Source organism: Streptopelia decaocto, assembly GCF_964273445.1.
Source record: "Streptopelia decaocto genome assembly, chromosome: 1".
Lineage (NCBI taxonomy): Eukaryota > Metazoa > Chordata > Aves > Columbiformes > Columbidae > Streptopelia > Streptopelia decaocto.
In genome coordinates, this window is record NC_138663.1 from 49255533 (window position 1) to 49274833 (window position 19301).

Sequence of the window (19301 nt, forward strand, 5' to 3'; positions counted from 1 at the left end):
TGTTTAGTGTAGTAAGAGCAAATACAGGTCTTCCAAAAGTTGAGGGAATTAATTGTTAATTTAACAGTCTCTTAAGCTCTTCTGAAAAATCTGTAATTCTTATGTAATGGACAGTCAGGATACTTTTTGACCTCAGACTCAAAATGTAGGGAAAATGAACAAATTAAAACACAGTAGAGCCTCATAAAAGTATGCAAGAGAGATGCAAAATAATAATTATGATAATAATAATAAAAATACTTGAAACATATTCCACTTTTTCTTTTGGCAATGTTAGTTACTGTTTTCATTGTATGCCCATGAAATTTAATTTTAAGCTTCCACAAAGTAATATAAAACCGACAAAAAGGCTTGAGGGATTTATTACTGACCAATAAACCCTTACAATGGATTGTAAGGGAGGTGGGCAAGGGTGATGTGTCTATGAAGATCAGGAAAAAATGCAGGGTGTGACTGACCAGAAAAGCAAAGAAAGCTGACTTTTTCTCTCAACAGAGAGGGGACCAGAAGGTGTCCCTTGTTTTAGATGATCAACTATGACGTCAGTTGAGTGGATCAACTGCTGGTATAAATGTTACACCCTAAGTTAGCCAGACCAGCATGAAGAAGCAGCCATCACATGATTCAGCCCAACATATGAAAATTAAACAAGAGAGCAACAAGCTCGTGCTGGCTTCAAGACTCATATTCCTTCCCAGAAATCAGGGACACGCAGTGTCATGATGGTAAACATATTACAGAAACAGGTAGTGGGAATCACATCAGTATTATCCTTGAACTCTGTATTGCAAATGTTATATTTTCCTAAGTGATTGTTTTCCATGTAGCATTTTATTACATTGTAGCTAATATATCACCAAGCAGACCTTGTGTAAAACAGAATCTATCTAGACTTCTGCTGCTGGCATGTTTTTAAAAAGTTATTACTGGAGTTTCTCTGTATTCACTATTTGTTTTTCTTTCCAACTATGAACTTTGATTCTTAACTAAATCTAAAGTTCCAGATAGTTAAGACAGAGATTAGTATCTAATGGACTAAAAACTGAAAAAAAAAAAAAAGCTGAACAAAGTGGCATGTTATGTGTTTGTTGATATGGCACACCTAAGACTGGTCACCTAAGACCATCAACAGTTTATAGGCAAGTTTGCAAATTGCTTTCTAGTTATAATGGTAATTTCACAAGCCTTACTCTGTGCAGGTTTTTTTTCAAGGAATTTAAAGAACATTTGCTTATGAAGTGCTAGTAGTTGACTCACTCGTGTAATTTGTTGTGTTTATTTCACCAGGAAAGTAGAAAGTTTGTGCACTTTAATGTGACACAGAATTGATAAACACAGTGCCAGATTTTTCACATCAATATTTCTATAGTGAAAAAGCCAAATCTCATATTTCTTGTGCTAAAGTTGTATCACCTTACATGAGTCATGATGTAGTAGATACTTGTTTTAGGGAAAACATAGTGGGAAGGATTGTGGAAGGAACAGATAATAATTTCATACCTAGTTTTTACTATATCTTTAATAGAGTCAGAAATAAGAATCAGGATTTGATTCTGTCTTATGCTTTGCTTTATAAAACACTAAACTAAGAAAAAACTTAGTTAAAGTATTACTCTCTGTGTCTTCTACGTAAGCTATTTTTACAGGAGGTTGTACTTGCCAAACCTTCCTGTGTTTAATCTAAGCACTCCTAAAGTCAATGACAAAACACTTTGTGATTGCAGTTGGGCCAGAGTTTCATTCTCTGCTCTTTTGAGTAGCTGAAGGATACATACAGACAAAGTAATAAATTTTTAATTGCTAGTAGTTCTTACCATAGAATCATAAAATGGTTTGGATAGGAAGAGACCTTCAAAGGTCATCTAGTCCAAACCACCTGCAATGAGCAGGGACATCTTCAACCAGATCAGTTTGCTCAGAGCCCTGTCTAGCCAGGCCTTGAATGTTATGTTTCTGTCTGTTGTAGGATCATATAAATCACTCATCATATTTGACCACTCATCCATCTGGTTAAATATACATTTTAATATATTTTCCAGCCCAACATACACACAATTTTATCCCTTAATTCTATACAGTTATGAACTAGTGTACAGTGTGATTTTCTATATTTTAATACATAATTTGCAATCATTATTTTCTCATTTACTCTACAAAACTTTGTGTGTAGATTTTTGAACCCTGCTACAATTTTTAGCTTTTATGATGTTATTCTATACCTAAAAGTGAATGTTGTACTGCATAAAATGTATTTTCTCAGTTTTAAATCTGTTATTTTCTAATACAGTGGCTTCTAGAACTTATTAGATTTCTGGGATGTACCTGTCAACTTCATCTTAGTGACTACAAAAATCTAAGGCAGACAGGCCAAAAATATCTGACATTAATAAGATCTCTTTGAAGAACATGAATCCTATGTTTCTTATTTCTTATGTGAACTGCAGGGATCTAATAGGATCACAACTCACAGTAATAGAGATACTGGCTTGAAGTGACTTCAGGATGTTATCAGGTCCACCCTGCAGCTCAAGGTATGACTACGGCCATGAATAGTTTTGTCTAGGTGATTCTTGAGTTTATTTTGTTGTCTGTCTGGGAAACCTCTACCACTGATGCTCCATGCTCACAGCAAAATAAATTTCTGCCAATGTCCAACTTGAAACTCCCAGGCTACAATTTTTGGCTGTGGCCCCTTTTTGTATCATGCACCAATACTGAAAAGAGTTTGGTTTCTTTATTTCTGGCTGCAGATTGATATTTCTTCCCTTAGTCTCCTCTTCAGCTCATGAAATATATCTAGTTCCCTCAATCCATTCTTGGATGTCATGTGCTAAAGGTGACTGACTCTCTTCATACCAAACTCTCCTCCAGCTTCTTCACATCACTCATGAACTAGGCTGGCTTCAAACTGGTTTTGGTGTTTCAGTCATAGCCTCACCAGTGCTAAGTAGAGGGGAATATAACCTCTCTCAAAGTGCTGGCCACAATGCTCCTAATGGACATGATTTGCCTTGTTCATAATGAGAGTGAATATTTCACATATTCACATCACAAGAACAGGAGCCGTTGGCTCATATCCAGTCCAACTACAGGGACAGTCATCTCCAAGGCCATATTGATTTTTTTTTTCCTTCTTCCAGATGCAAAACTTCACATATTTTTGTTGAACTTCATGAGGTTTCTGCTATCTCAGTCCTCAGGTGTACTACAGACTGAAGCTCTACTATTTCTTGTGTCAGCCACTCCACTAATTTAGTGTCATCTGTAAGTTTGTTGGTAGAGCATTCTACATTATCATCAAAATTGTTGGTGAGAGTGCTGAAAAATAAGTACCCTGGTATTGATCCAGGGTATCCTCCACTTATTATAGGCCACCTGCCAGGTATTAAAACATTGACCAACACCTTTTGAGACCAGTCCAGCCAACTATGGATCCACCTAGCAGTCAATTCTTCCTACCCATATTTCCTCATCTTTCATATAGTAATATTCAGGGATACGGTGTGAAAAGGTTTAAAGATATCAAAGTATAGAAGTTCCAGCCCTCTGCTTTACCCATATAACCAGTCACATTTTTCTTTTGTGAAAGGCAATCAGTTAAGCTGATGAAATACTGATTCTTTTTAAGCTGATGTATTTAAACATATCTAGTTACTTTTGAGCTGTTGCTCCCACTGTTAGCTGTCTTACTACTCCCAGACCATGCTGTTACACACAGAGGTCTTAGAGCAGGCAAGGGCTATGAAGATCAAGACATAAAGGATCTGAACTGTTTAGCTTTCTCCATGTCACCTCTCTCTTATTGGTTTCCCCATCCACTAGCAAATCCACCTTTTTCCTGAACTTCTTTTGCAATTAGTTTAACTGTAGGATTCTTTTCCTTACCTTTAATGTCCCTTGATAGGTTTAGCTCCAGCTGAGCTTTGTTTTTGAATTTCTCCCTAGGCACCTGAGAAATGCTTCTATACTTCTTTTTAGTCACCTCCCATTTCCATCTCTTGTATGTTGCTTTTTGTTCAAGAGGTGTAACATATGTTCAAAAAAGTAGGTCATACATAAGATGAATAAGTATTAGACAAGAAAAAAAAATTAACCAACTTTAAAGTTTAAATTACGAGAATATTCTGGTGACATAGAAATTCTGCAGTTCTGAGAAGATTTTTGAAAAATAAATATATTACAGACACATTGGTGTATTTTACAGCCCTGTATTTTTGGCAGCTTTTAATTAACACAGTAAAAAAACAAAACCCCAGATGACAGCTTACAAAAACATATAGTCAAAATGGAACCTCTGTATGCAGCCAGCTTAAAAAAAAAATCACAACACAGTTCATTTCAAGCACAGAGCTTTTTAATCAGTTCTGTGTGGAAGCAAGGAGGTTACCACTTTGTTTGTCTGCATTGTTACAAAAAGTGCTCTCCTGTGTTGCCAGGCTTACTGTGCTGCTTCTATTTGGCACCAAAGCACTATCTCTTGCTGCTATGCAGCCTGCACTGTGTGATAAAGCGTAGTTCTCTGCCTTGCTGGTTATCAACTCTGCTATGGACAGTGCTCCCTTGTGCTGAAGTATTCCATTTTGTAGTGCTCTTCTCTCCTGCCTGTCTACCTTCTGAAATAGCTATCACAATAAGATTTTAGTTTACTGATTTCTCTAAGAGTTTTTGTGTGTTATGCAATCTGTAAAGGTATTGTTGATTTTAGTTTCACATTTGTGTGTGTGTGTGTATTTGAGTAATGGCATATTCAAAGACCTAGAACTAGAAGATGATACTCTACTTTTTATTTATGATATTGAAAATGTGTATTACAAACCATTGTATCAGAGGATAAGCAGAGAATAGAAATAATATTTCATTGATCTGATCAGTTTTGAGCGAAATTCACCTTGAAATGAAAAAATATACAAGGGTTTTTCTCATCAAAATACTAATAATAACAATAATAATATATTATTATAATTTTTTCTGCTATTATCATTGTAATGTGATGTAATTTAAATTTTAGCTGCTTTATCTAAGTAGAATTCACTGTCTTGAATTATTCAACTAGATTCCCTATACAATTAAAAGAAAATGCATATGAAAAAAAGTAGAGACTTGCTTGAAAAAATCCCATGGATTATGACCCTGGAGAGAAGAGGGATCCAGCAGAGCTGGCTGATATTCACCACCTCAAAGCTCAAGAAAAGTCCATCCCAAAAAGTGGGAAATCAAGCAAGGTGACTCAGGATGAGCTGTTGCTTGATTATGCAGGGGCAATGTTAGGAAAGCCAAGGCAAACCTGGAGTTCAGTTTGTCAAGGGATTCTAACAGGAAAGGAAAATACATAAACAGCTAAAGGAAGGCTAGCGAGAACATGAACTCACTGCTGAATGAGGCAGGGTACCTTGTGACAAAGGACGTGCAAGGCAGTGGTAATCAGTGCCTTCTTGCCTTGGTCTTTACAAGTAAGATCAGCCTTAAGGAATCTCAGGCCTGTGAGAGCAGAGCGAAAAAGTCTGGAGCAAGGAAGACTTATCCTCGTTGGAGGAATACAAGGTTACAAAGCACTTAAATCAATTGGACATACATCAGTCCATGAGGACTGACGTGTGACACCTAACAGTGCTGAGGAAGCTACCTGAGACTTGGCACTGTCTCCCATCCTCATAGATGACTTTAAAAAGTACAGGTTAGATAAGTAGATAGTGGAGTGGATTGAACACTGCCTGAACAGCTGGGACAGTGGTGATCAGTGGCACAAAGTTCAGCTGGAGGCAAATTACTGGCAGTGTATCCAGGTGGTTGATACTGGGCCAGTACTGTGCAACATCTTTATTAATGATGGGACATAGTGCACCCACAGCAAGTTCACAAACAATACACAGCTGAGAGGAGCATGTGATACACCAGATGAGTGCACTGACATTCAGAGGAACCTGGACATGCTGGAAAGCTGGACTATGAAGAATCTCTTGAAGTTAAACAAAACGAAATGCCAGTGTGGAATAAACCCATGCACAAATACAACCTGGGGTGTTGACTGAATGGAAAACAGCTCTGCAGAGGGGGTGGTGGTGGACAACAAAGTGGAGCCTCATGGTGACCTCCTGACAAACAAGTCCAACAGCACCCTGGGATGCATTAGGAGGAATGCTGCCAGCAGCTTGAAAGAGGTGATCTTTTCTCTCCACTATGCACTGGGGTGGCTTCGTCTGGAGTACTGTGTCCAGTTCTGCATTTCCTATCCCAGAGAGACATGGATTTACTGGGGCAAGTCCACTAACACTCCTCAAAGATGACTGATATGAGAGGTTGAGAGAGCAGAGACTATTCAGTCTGGAGAAAAAAAGGCTCAAGAGGACCTCTTTCCAATGTGTACAAATATCTGAAGGAGGGAATGAAGAAGAAGGACCAAGAATCTTCTCAGTGGTGTCCACTGACAAGAGGCAATGGATGGAGCTTAAAAAACATAAGACCCCACCTGAACATAAGAAAATACTTTTTTTACGTGAGGGTAGTCGAATGCTGGATGAGGTTGCCCAGAGAGGTCATGGAGTCTCCATCTCTGGAAATATTCAAAACCCAACTGCATACAGTCCCTGTCAATCTGTTGTAGCTGATTCTGCAGAGTATGGAAGCTGAACTAGACAATCTCCAGAGCTGCTTGTCAACCTCAAACACTCTGTGATATCACAGTAGCCAGAGAGTAGGTTGTCATTTAAACTTCAGAGGAGTATAAGGATGCTTCAGAGAAGACATGCCTTAATATCCTCTCATCCCTGTTTCCAGGAGAGAAATATACTGCCTCAGAGCTCAGTGGATTTCAGAGTCCCAAACCTCCAAAGTTTGAAAATATTCTTCTTTCAAAATGCAAGATATAGTTTTTCTTTGCCTTCCCTATTGGCTTTTAATGAGTCCATGACAGAAAAACAAAGGTCATCTTTGTTTCGGAAGTAAACACAAAGCCCTGTTCAGTTAATTCTGGAAAAAACTTCACAACCCAAACAAGCAAACAAACATAACTATAACGAGACCAACACAGCTTTCTTGCTTTCTTTCTTGCTTCCTCAGTGAATGCTCTAACAATCAAACTAGCACTTCTTCATCAATAGGTTACTTTAACATTATATTAGACTTTATGCCACCATTTCAACCTAGTTTATTGTAGTTGAGAAGACTGTCAGGGTCCTAAACTAAGGTAGGGATTCAAACAAGATGTTGTATGTAGAGCGATTCAGAGGAAAGTGCCAGCAGATAAGGGACAAGGTCTGTTTTGGAATGTTATGAAGAATCCTAAATCATTGAGTGTATGTATTCTGTATTTGTATCCCAGTATACAGAAGGACCATGGACATACTGTGATTTTACTTTTTGCCTATGATTTCTCCTACATTAGTGAGCCATTCCGTATTGTCTGTATTATATCTGTGGACAAAACATGAAAAAAGGATTAGCACACCTGTCAACTGAAAAAGTTCACAGAGTGCATTCTGCTGTAGATGACAGAAACATGAGAAGCAGGTCCTGGAGAAAGAAACTCCAGTTTGAGCCAGGTGGTACACTACAGTTTACCCACTTTGATTATTTTTAAATTGTTTGAACAATAAAATGAGTCCTTGAAGAGAAAGGTTCTGAAAAATATCACATTAGTGGGACTTCTGCTGACGGCTGCCTGATTTACAGAGGAAAGGAACTGAAGCAGGAAAAGGATCTGAGGATGGATTTGGAAAGAACTTGTTACCAGGGGCGGGGGCGAAATCCAGCAAACAAAAAACCCAAATGAAAATACCCTGTGGTTCTCACTTAAAGACTGGAATTAATTATGATTAAGTTATTTTGTGTCACTAAACAGCTAAAAACCAAACTTCTTCCACAGCTCTATTCTTTATCCTCCCCTGCCCAGTGGTCTTACACTAGCAGTACCCTACTTTTGTAGGGTTTTTACTTCCACAAAGATGAACATCAGTAATTCAACAATGAAATACTTACATGTTACAAAAGAAAATCACATACAGAGAATAGTAATGTCCTGCATACCTAGTTCATCCTACCACTTCAGTCTTTGTGAAATACGAAGGTTTTTGCCAGTGGAACAGAGGATATATATTTGCTTTCTTTGGGTAAGCTGGCTGTTTTTAACTCTCCTCTGAGATTTTGGGTTGGGGTGGAGTCTGGTTAGAATGACTGATTAGTGAAAATTCTGTGCCTAATGTTGATGATGTGTATATATATATTTATTGCATGTATCTGTTTCACTTTTCTGTCTTCTCTTTGGAAGTCCACAGTCCACATTCACCAAATGTATTCCTCTCTGCTTTTTGGTAGTCTGACACTGATTATGATGGTGAAGGTCTGATTTAAAAAATGGCAGTTAATTAAATTTCTGTGACTTGTTGTAGCATATGTAATTTTAAGGCTGCACAAGGTTCTTATCACAGAATTCTTTTGTGAAAAGCAGTAGTGGAATAATAAAATTTGTAGTTGTGGTCTGAGAATGTCTCTGTTGGTAGAAGAAGGCATAATCTTTTTTAATTAGGGGAAAGGCTGATTAATCTGTCCAATGCCGAAGTGGCAGTACTATATAATAACTGTTCTCATTTTGCTAAGATCCACATTGTAGAAGTTTCTGGTGGGAGAAATAGGATGAAAACCTGCTTTATTTCTGACTCACTACTTTAAATAAGTTTTGGTCTTTTTAGTTAGTTGTATCTCTTATTGCCTTTCAGGTGGTAAAGTCTGCAATAGTTAGAAATATTAACACTGAAATTAACAGAAAATACTATAAAGTTTCACATTCCGTCTTCATGTTACTAGATAGAGGATGCAAAATTTGGGAAATCAATAATGCAATATTTTATAAAGAAAAAGTCTAAAACTCTGTGTGCTTATTCCACTGTGATTTTTCAAATGATTCTCACAGTGGAATTCATTTAAAAGTAAAATAGGTAGAATCCCATGTGTTAGATCAAATTGTATATGTAACTATCTTGTACAGCCAACTGGAGAACTTGGAAGAACATTTTCTTATACCAACCTTTTTCCTTTGGGATTAGCGTTAATAACCATATGGTAGCTTTTGGCTTATAAAAGTAAAAATACGAGAAGTATATTACAAATGTAAAGAGAAAATAGTAGCAGCCCAACTCACTTTTACTTCACCCCAGGTGCAAACTGTTGCTAGTCAGAGCAATTCACAGCTGCATCCCTTTAACATTATCTGAACTGCAAAAACTCCAAAAGCAAAATATAGTGAATAGCAACAGCTGCACTTTATTGCTTAGCCAGATTTCCCCATAGTTTTAGTAGTACAAACAAATTATTTTTAGTGGTATATTACAGCCTAATTAGTTTAACACTCTCCAAGTGGGCTTTTGTGAATGCCTCTCCCAGTTTTTTTTTCTTTATAAGACATCATGCAGTATAACACTATTCTCCCAAGACTGATCTTCCTTCTCCTTTGTTGAAATCCCCAAAATTCTGGTAAGTTTGTCCTCACAGAGAACCACAAAGGATTAAAACCTCCCTGCTTACTTGAGCAACTGTACTGATATTGTTTCATTCTCTAAACAGTCGTATGACTTGCAGAAACTATGATAAATCGTGAAAAACTGAAAAGAGAGAAAAAAAATCTACCTAATAAAGGGAAAATATTGTTATGTGAGATGTCAGCCACCAAATATTACAGCTGTTCCCTACTTCCCCTTTTCCCCTCAATTTTTAATTGTTAGTGGAAGAAGTAATAGAAACATAAAGTACACATGAGGAACAAGTATTACCTGAAAACCTCAGCTAATTCCAATGATAAGCTACACATACAAGCCTTTAAAGTATGCTTACTGGTCTGACAGCTGATCTTCCAGACTCTGATAAATGGTCTCTCTCTTAAGTGAAAATAAACAGAGTATATGATATTGATTTTACTATAGCTCTTTGAAAGGTCTGTGTTGTAGATAATATGGTGGCATTGCGATATGATAAAATGACTACTGGCCAAGAACATTCTTTGCCCCCTGTATCTCCTCAGTTTTCTCTTTATCTCTGCTTCATGGGAATATGTAATCCCTTAGAAACCACATGTTTGTACTATATAATAATTTCTGCAGTCAGGGAAAATAATTCATATCAACTTTGCACATAGTAATATATAACATGTTCAATTTATATATAATAATTTCTTGATATCTATAGAGGTCCTTGTATATGTCAATTTAATCATCAACCTAAATTTTTCCATGTTCAAGTCTTGAATTTTCATTACACTTGAATGTCTTATTAGGAAATTTGTTTTTAAAAAACTGCATTTCAGTTGCTGCCTTGAGTAGCTTAGCATAATATAGACGTGGATGCATGCCCTGGCATGATTTCAGTGCTTTTACAAATATAAGATTAGTCATGTACGCATACGTATGTGCCTGCCCGGGTTTAGTGCTGTGGGGAACTACAGAGAATGAAGAATGGGTGGTTACTTACTGTTATTTTCTGTCACTAGTAATGATTTGTTTTCTTAAATGTATATTGCAAGGACAGAGCAGAGTAATAAACCAGAAATGGGCAGAGCTAAGGAGCAGTTAGCTTAACTGACATGCTTTATAGCAACTGTTGAATAAATCAACAGCACTTGTGCTAAATCTTCATTTGCTTTTGCTTCCCAATAGAAAGTAGGTAGCTATTGGTGAACTTTCTAAATAAAATGTCTTTACTAGCGTTATTTTTCTGTTGACAGCAGTAGTGAGCCTGCTTCAATAAACAGGATTTCAGCTGGCTGCCAAAGACTCCCCGAATCACATTATCTTCCTTAGCTTGGAGCAGGTATAAGAGAATTAGTGGTTTATAGATCCTGATTAATTAGATCCAGTTTTTAATTAGCAGCAGACCTCTTGTTATGGAAGATGTGATGAAGCTGTGGTACCTATGAAGAATAATGAGAAGAGGAAATTTATACATTAAAAAATTGTTAGAGCAAAGGACCATGTGTGTTGACAGGAGAAAAGAGAAAAATCACTAATCATCATGTATGTTGCCACAGGACGCTTGAGCCCTAAAATAATTTATGGTTGTTATTTTTATTTACCCTGCTGTATATTCTGTTTACATCTTCAAACAGAAATTTGAGTTAGATCCCAAGTAAAATATGCGCAAGTACTGGTGTAATTACAGAGTCACAGGTGTTACCTTCTGAGTCACTAAAGCTAGTTTCAGTTAGAACTGCATGGATAGGAACAGCTAAAATAGTTATAGACATAGTACTTAGTGTTCATAAGTCGTTCTGGCCCCTGTGTACTTCCCGTATCACTCCTTTCCTACAGTCTTGCTTTTCATCCAGTAACCTTCACTGACTTTTGCAGTTGCAATACATTGCATGCAGATACCCCTGGGTAGCCAAGAAAAGTCTTTTCAGTCTCCTGTGAAGTCTGGCTGTGTATCTATTTACTGCTCTTCTCAGGATACCTTCATCTCTTCTTGCTACATACATTTCATTCTTCTTTTTATCCCACTCCCTTTTGTGTTCTGGAAACTTCCCCAAACCAAGTCATCTCCCCTGATTTATGTGGACACTAAGGGTATGTTAAGATGTTGATCTGTGTTTCAAATTTTTGCAGGAATATATAATGCAATACATTATACACAGCAAAGACCTAAAATAGAGACAATACACCTGAACAATTTGTTTTTACAATGTGTTTGTTTCCTACCCAGAAAGAAAATTATTTTTCATTTGTGAATGGGTAAAATATTCTGAATATAAAAGCAATTAAATAAAGAATGACATTAAGAAAATAACATTATTTATTTATTTAATTGCATACTGACTCGTCAGGTGTAACATGTGACTGAAATATTATTGTTTAAAAATCTACTAGAAAGAGTTAAAATGTAGGGATTTTTAAAAGGTATCTCTAATATTCCACCTAACACACTTATCTCCTCCTTTTAAAGCCTGCTTCATAAAAATATCTAATGTTTTAAGTTTAAGCAGAAGACCAGATTGAAGTACTGTTTTGCTACTATTATGAATGACATTCTTACATTCAGAAGTGTTTTCAATGTCAAAATTGAGGGAGGAACATCGTTTTTGATTTTCTCAGATTTAGCAAAACAAATTATGAAAAAAAGATTGTGTAGACCTCAGTAATCTCAGCAAATGCTGGAAGTACCAAAGTTATATGAATTCTTACAGTCATGGTATACCCAGTTGTCATATGCAACTTGAATAGGCAGATAAAACATTTATTTTCTTCTTCTCACTTCTTGGCTTTGGACCTCTAGAGAACACAAAACCATTATATGGTTTAAGTCATTCCTTTTCAGTCTGCGTACATGTTCTTTCCTTGAGTACATAAATAACTAGAATCCTTTAACTATCTAATAAATTAGCCATAGGCAAGATCCCTATTCAGGAAGGTCAGATAGTGATGGAAGTGTTTTTTGAATTTGGAAATTTTTGGAGACGTTCATTTGAATGGACTTTTTTACACCAGTTCTCAGAGCTGTCATAATTGTTCTCAGTGCAGCTGACAACAGTGGAACAAAGGATTTAAAGAACACATCTGTGCTTTTTCATTGGTGATGAAGGTCTGGCTGGATTCTGCACAGCACAAATTTGTCTTATAGTAACTCCAAATGTGTTAATTAGCAATATTTTCAAAAAGACTTGTACATTAGGTGAGGACATAGCTTTTCAGAAATGCTTTGGCCTTGCTGTACAGCTCCAAAACCATTCTTATGAGATAAAAAGAGTAGAAGAATGCCACATCTATCAGTCAGGTGCCTATTTTCTTATTCTATAATTATTTTTCACTTTTATATCATGTACTCCTAGCATTGCAAATGCTAAGTTTAGTTAATGCACTGATAGAACTTATGTGTTGTGGAATACCCCAAATGGATTTTTTTTTTTTTTTTAGTAGTACATACGTACATACATAGTACAAACGTAACTAAAGAACACTAAAATATGTCTTTCTTGTACTGAAAACCTTATCCTGCCTATATAATTGTCTTTGACTATTATTTGTAAAGAAAAATACACTAAAGAATACAAAAAAGTCACAAAAGATATAATGTAATTGTAAAAACAATCTTGCATTTTATCACACAGTGGATACTGAATTCAACTCACATTTGAGTTAGTTATTTTTTTCCGCCTAAATCCTTGTTTTCTTAGAATAAGGAATGAGTACTAAGCTACAGTAAGTATTTCTAATTGCTGCTAATCAGATAGAATACACTTTGTATCACAGTTTAAATATGCTGTACAATCTTCTTTCAAGTCATCGTAAAATGTAACATATGAATGGACACAATAAATGTTTATGTGAAGTTCAGTGTCAACTGAAAAGCTATTTCATTTTTTTTTCTGCTTGCAAAGTCCATTTCTAAATGTAATGACCTACTTGTATGTGTTCGTAATGGGAAGACAAAATATTTTGTGGATTAAGTTGCAGTCAAACATATGTGCTCCAAGGTGGTTGGTTTGTTTGTTTGTTTTGTTGTGGTCATTGTTTTCTGAAAGTTTTTGCTGAGTGACTGAAAATAAGAGTAAAGTTTTAGTAAAGAGAAAAGGAAGAATAAGAAAGAGTTTCTCAGTGGTCAATAGAACCCAGTGTAGATTCTGCTGTCCAGCATGTTTCATGTTGAAATGAACCACTTGACAATTGTTGATTAACAGAAACATTCTATTTTCACTTTAAATCTCAAGGCATTTTACTTAATTTAGAAGTTAATTCTAAGGTACCACTGCACTGTAAATTTATTTCTGCTGAAAAGTTTGTGACAAGATAAATTTTCAAATTAAAATTACCTAGTTACAAAAATTTATTTTGAAGGAAGAACGCGGAATGGAGAAAGCATCTGTAGAAAAAGAATTATCTCTGTGATTACATGTGACTCAACTAGACGTATTTGAACCTGAGTATCAAAATTAATAGACTATTTAATCTCAAATACTTACTGTAGTTCTTTCTGCACAAAGCAGTCAGTTGCAAAACATCCAGGTGCATGAATGTATGCTCATATCTACCTATAAGAAAATGTTTAGTCTAAAATGTTTTGCATTCCTATTTATTTTGGGGACATAGTCTCATGATATTACCTGGAATGTGTTATTAGGTGAATAGATTTAGTTAAGAAATCTGATGTGGGCTGGAAAATGATTAGCAGCTTTAATGGCATTGATACATCAGATACATTAGCACTCAGGTGAAAGAAGTAGAAAAGATCTCCCACACAAAGCATGCTATATTAACTGTAACTAAATGGGAGGAAAAAAAGTTGCTTTAAAATAACAATAATCTAAGCTATTAAATGCACTAAGAATAAAATGATTATACTTGCTCTGTCTTATTGCATAGCATGAAATGTTTCAGAATAATGAAAGCTAATAAAATGAATATAATCACATATGTAACTTCATTGAAATTTAAAGTAAATACAGTATATTTATCCTGAAATATTTGAAATAGATTATCATAAGAATAAAATACAGTATTAAAAAATAGCCTTTTTTTTTTTTTTTTTTTTTTTGGAATACTGATGACAAGGTACTCCAGAATTTAAAAAGAAAAATAATTTCTTTTTTGGTTGAAAAGGGGATGGTCACACTTTTTCAGATAAGGCTGCTGAATGTTAGTTGCTTTCATCCATGCACTCTGTGCAGGCCTTCAGAAATCGTCTACATGGAGACTCAAGAAATAAGACAGGGAAAAGGTGCCTGAAAGAAAGCAAGGAAGGGAAAATACATGTAAAATGAATAGAGTTAGCTGTGCTGCTGTTGCCACTTGTCTACTGGCAAATAAAGCAGCAGCCTGTAGTATATGCAAGATATGTGTTGAATGGAAAAGACATGACTTATACTGAAGCTTTATTCAGTTTTTCTTCCTTCAGTGTTGATTGGTGCAAGTGTTGCATATGGTTCAGAAAGGTGAAGGATGTTTTTCTGAAGACCAAGCAATAGTTCGATCTCAGGGTAGATGTACTTTGGAGAACATGAAAAGTTGTCTGGGTGGGAGTGCACCATTAAGCCTACCAGTTGGCTGGACCTTATTGTACTGTGGTCTGAGAACGTCATGTGGAAGAGTTTGGAAGAGATCATAGTCTCTGGCATTGTTTCAGGATAGGATCCACAGCCTAGACCTCAAAAAAATCTATGAAAGGGAATATCGATATTGGGAAGAACTTTGCCCAGTTCTCATCAACAGCCCCGTGGTCAACAGCAAGCATAGGTTGGGATGTCTTACATTTAGTTAAAAAGCAAAGCTATTAGCTGAGAGCATTTTCCTTACAAAAATGCTTCTCTCCATTTGCCGTCATTTTCCAAGCAGCATGAAGTCACACATCTTGTTGGGCACTGAAGGTGTGTAGAAGCAGCATATCCTTGATGATGAGATTTTCCCAGTCTCTGTATAACTGAGTATCATTGAGTACAGGGAACTCACGGTCCTCAAGAAGTATGAAGAGGCACTTTAATTTCCAGTTTCAACAAACAACTTGAGATGGGATCAGCTGTTGCTGGTATTCCTGAAGCAGGGTCAGTGAGGATGCTCAGTCCTATTTACCAGTATGCCATTAAGTGCAGTTGAATGAGATGTCCATGGGATATCGTTTCATTGATGGCTAACCAATGGGAATGTGGATAAACTTTTGTACCAGGAGGAATTCCAGGGTAATTTTTTGCTTCCAGTGTGAAGGCAACACTGATGGGGCTGAATTTATTAAAGACACATGTTGAACCATTCCTTGATCTAGATGAGGATCCCCTAGGATCTAGATGAGGAGAACATGATCTGCAACAAGATGGTGATGAAAATGCTATGCACGGCTAAAGGGAAGTTGCTGTCACAGTTTGCTTAAAAGCAATTTAATTGTTTAAAATGAAAAGCTTATTTAAAAAGTGTAAAGAGCAAAATATTAAAATAGCTCATTAATATACCTGTATTTTTGTGGTAGAGAGGAAGTGGGGCAGTGTGAGGGAGGACCTGCACAGCAGTGATGGTGAGGAGGTCTTTTTAAAACTCTGTAGAAGTACAAACAAAATCTGTGTGTGAGGAATTAGTTCCTTTTTAAATATACAGGCAATTTATTTGTGAAAGAGCCTATTCTGTTTTCACCAGTGAGAAGGAAATTGCCATGTTACTTGATTTCATAGTAGAAACAGCACTGGGAGAGTAAAATAAGCTTTGCTCTAGGCTGCATTTAAATGAGTATATGTGCATGTTTCATTGGACTATGTGTGCATTTTGTTGTTATTCTTCTCTCATGTTCCCCCCAATTCTTTAAGGAGAATTCCATTAAAGTTAAATTTGATACTTAAAAATGCAGTTGTTGGAGGTAAAAAATTATATAGGCAAACTGATAGCTTTTGAAACTTTTTTTGGGGGGGAGGGGGTAAAATACAATAAAGTTTTATAATCAATTGTAAGGCAGAAATTATTTTTCATTTTACTTCCTAAAGAGGGAGTTTCTCATTAATAAACTCTTTTTATACTGAGGCAGATTGCATGTATTGTAAATGATTTTAAATGCAATCACTGGATTCTTTGGAGAGTGTATTCATTGCCACAAAAATGCAAACAGTCTATCAAAGCCACAATTCAGTCTACAGAAGGCTTTTTAAGTCTGAGTTTTCTAAAGTGAAGTGATGCCTTTTTCAGAAGGTGACTTACTATAGCACAGCAAATAATTAAAACATATCTGACTTAGACATTTGTGAGACTTTCTGATGGCATCACAATGGCGAATGGCCTACTCTTTATGCAAATTAATGTATTGAAATAAAAGGTATATAGGTGCAGCAACAGTCATTTGATGAACTATCAGGATGAGTAAAGGAAGTCTTAGCAACCGTTTTAAACAGAATAGATGTGCCAATCTCAGAAGGAGACTGATCACTAGGTATTTCATTGGTTATTTTCTAAAATCCACAAAGTAGAACTGGAATAATCTAGTCTGATTTTTTGCATGAGTATGGACAACAGGCCCACCTAAATTATTACTGTTTGAAATCCAATGTACTTGACCACCTCATTCATTTAAAAGACATACTCTATCACCACAAGAAAGGACTTTACTATGAATTGACAATAATAAATGTATCACTAAGATTTATTTTAGGTGTACCTATTTTTTTAGAGACTCATTTTAATCTGTGTGCTACAAGTCCAAGAAAAAAAAATACTAATCAGATTACATTTAAAATTTCTACTGAAGAAAAACTCTATGCTTCCCACTACATGGATCCTGTTGGATCACATCCACTGTGATTCCCTTTTTCCAGTAACATCTTGGGAAACAAAAACTCATTGTAAGGAATACTATTTTTTTATTATTATTTTTTGTTTTGCTTGTTTTTCCATCATCAGTTTGTTTATTCACTAGTATTTAAAAAAGCATAGCCTAGAAGTAAAAGGCTGAGTTTAAGCTGGTTATTAATCCAATACAGACATGATTTTAGGAATCTCACTTTATTATATTCCAGATTGAACCTCCCATTTTATACAATAGGAAGTCTAAACTCTTTTGGAGCCTAAACTGATCTTCTTGTAGCCATTAATCTTATTTTTTGCAAGTTTTGAAAAATGAATGATAGGATCCATGTAGTCAGTTGCAGTGGTTTTGTTTGTTTTGATTTGTGTGTGTGTGTGTGTGTGTGTGTGTTTCTTTAGACTGAAATCCTTGTGCAGCAAACGAAGGAATATTCTCAGCTGTACAGCTATATGGGATGTTTTTTCTTTGTAATCTGACTGCAAATAAATTAGTTGCATTTAAAAGTTTCAAATGTGCATGTATTCTTCATGCTTGGAGTGTATCCATCATTGTAACTTTTTGCAACATAGTTGGTTATGCCCATAGAGATCCCTGAGAATGTGCATTTAATAAGGTTCACTAATGTAGCTTCACGTTCAGTGCTGGAATGAGTGACAATGTCTTTTGCCATGACAAGTGCATAGGAAGGCTGTGCTTTCATGACTATGAAGTTGTTTTCCTAGTGAAGACAAAGACAAGGAAAATAAAGCTTATTCCGCCTTTTTTTTCCTCCATTTATTCTGAATCATCTTAAATTATAGGTCCATTAAGAAGTCATACATTTTCTGTATGAATGCAGGCTGGCTCTTTTTCTTTGAAATGCATGTTTCTGAAACATGTTTCAAAACCAAATCCAGGTACAGAGAAGACGGGGAACTGTGTTAATGTTAGACATGCTAGACATGGTATTATTTGGTCAGATTTCTTTTGAAATACAGCCACCAACACTCCTCTTTTCTGCCTTTTCATGATGTAATATACTGAAAAAATATGTATAATAGGAGACACATTTACAGAAGAAATTAGGTTTCATACCCTTGAATTCTTGACTATGAGAGAATTATTACATTTCTGAGCAGTGGATACATCTGAACATCCAAGGATATCTGGTCACCTGAGCACTATTTTCATTAGAAGGAGACAGTTTCTCATGTCCCACAATTGTTATTTTCTGAGATTAAATTACTATAAATTCACAATAAGAGCTGTTTTATCAAGATGCACTGTCTTTTTTCTTAGTTTTTAAGATTCATATCTCTCTGTGTTCGGCATGTAAAATGAAATATGAAGAATAATACCTTGAAGTCTTGAATAAAAGTCTGTAAGAGTCTATTTTTAAGTGTAATATATCATCCTTTTTTATTATTCTTCTGTTTTGATGGGAGAACTGGAAAGAAGATGTGAGCCTTTCTATCGTTTTCCCTACATTCTCCTTAAATAATGTCCCTACAACATATTAAGCAGTGAAATAAGATAAAAGATGCTTTCCCCCCCTATATTATTTTCTATGTAGGGTAATCTTAAGATTAAACATAATTATTCAATTTCAATAGAACAAATAACAGCCTATTATTATTTTCTTGCTTCTTATAAATATTTATTTATTTAATTATTTATTTTATATCAGGATGTTCAGGTCAGGTTTACCAGGTTTATCACAGTGAAACTGCTCAATGGCACCTCAGAGCTCAGCACAAGCTTTTTGAACAAATTAAAAGGTTTGGACATGTTTGAACATGCCCTGAAATCTGCAGTCTACTCTCATAGAATGTATGGTGGTTATATTCCGGCTGGAAACAAGTAACAGGGGTTTTGTTTTGCTTTATTTTCCTCCAGCATCCTAATCAGTTGCTTTCAATTCACATAGAGCTGCTGAGATTTCAGGCTGTGTAACAGAAGTTTTATGGGTTTCAAGAGAGGCACACTGAATTGCCTTGAGATTTTGAGATGAAAGGTGATGTATGAGTTCAAAGTAAGGCCCTATTCACTATAATGCAAATAAGAGCTGAAGCAAA